Source organism: Dipodomys ordii, unplaced genomic scaffold (genome assembly GCF_000151885.1).
Source record: "Dipodomys ordii isolate 6190 unplaced genomic scaffold, Dord_2.0 Scaffold91, whole genome shotgun sequence".
NCBI lineage: Eukaryota > Metazoa > Chordata > Mammalia > Rodentia > Heteromyidae > Dipodomys > Dipodomys ordii.
In genome coordinates this window covers 785,875-787,488 of record NW_012267307.1, presented here as the reverse complement: position 1 = coordinate 787,488, position 1,614 = coordinate 785,875, and positions in this window count along the sequence as shown.

The window sequence follows — 1,614 nt, the reverse complement described above, 5'->3', positions numbered from 1 at the left end:
GATTAGGACTTAGTTAACTCTCCCTGTGCCTCCCCACACCAATCTATTCCTTTTTTTATCCACATCTCTCCCTAACCCTAATAATTTCTGGTTTTCCAAATTATTATCTGCGGTTCTAAGCATATAGTTGTTTGATGGTGAATAGATGTATTTGTTGAATTAGATTGTATCTGTAGACTATTGACTGTACAAATTAAGACTTTGGTTGATGGTTGCCTTAACATAGTGTTCTAGCACAAAACTGGTGCTATTTTCATCTCAAATGGGCAGAGTAAGCCGGAAAAACACAAGAAAAATGGCAAATCCGGGTATCTCAATTCCCAATCTTGATAATCAGGGGCAGAACAGATAATGAATAATCCAGAGGAGAGTTCCCAAATAGCTCTACAAACACTGCTGGCCAACATGATAAATGAAAAGATAGAAAACATACAAAGGGCTCTGTATGAGCGTGATAGGGAGAGAGAGGAGGCAATCCAAAAGTTTATACAGGAATACAATAACCGTGAGGAAGCTACACAAAAACTGATACAGGACTTGCGTGAGCAGCTTGAGAATACTCAAAGAGAAACGCAGGAATGGCATGAGCAGGCTGAGAACACTCAAAGAGAACTGCAGGAATCCCACGAATGGGAGGAGAAATACAAAGAGTAATACAGGAATTGAGAGAGCAGGAAGAGAATACACAAAGATCACTAAAGGCATTCATGGAATCCATTAACAAAGAGCTGAAGGAAGTCAGGGAGACGACAAAGGGAATGCTGAATGGAACGCAAAGGAAGGAATGGGAGAAGAGACAAACAATAACTAAGTGATTTGAGAATAAACACTGAAAACCAAATTAAGGAAATAAAGAAATTTATACAAGATCTAAAACAGAGCTTCAACAACGAATTTGAAGCCATCAAACCTGACCAATTAAAAGGCAAAGAGATAAAAAACAAAGTAGAATGTCTTGACAGCAGGTTAGACCATGCAGAAGATCGAATCTCAGGGATTGAAGACAACCTAGATATTGTAGATAAAGAATATACAACCATCCAAGACAAGTCCAAGAAATATGATAGATCTATCCAACACTTGAAAGACACCATCAGAAGCCCTAATCTATGGATAATGGGTGTAGATATGCACCTAGAAACAGAAGTTAATGGTCTAGGATATTTGTTTAACAGGATCCTAATAGAGAATTTCCCAAACATGCAAAAAGAAAGGCCTATTCAGATACAAGAAGCTTTTAGAACCCCAAGTAGACCAGACCAGAATAGGACATCCCACCCTCACATTATAATCCACACAGAATCAACTCATACCAAGGAAAATATCCGTAAAACTGTCAATGAGAAAAGATTAATCACCTATAAAGGGAAACCAATTAGAATCACCTCAGATTTCTCAGCAGAGACAATCAAAGCAACAAGAGCCTGGAATGATGAATGACATGCCCTAAAAACAAACAACTATCAATCAAGAATACTGTACCCAGCTAAACTGTCCTTCATATCTGAAGGCCAAATAAAAACTTTCCATAGCAAAGAAAAATTGAAACAATACATCTCCACCAAACCAGCCCTACAAAAGATTCTTAAAGATGTCCTACACATAGAAAACCAA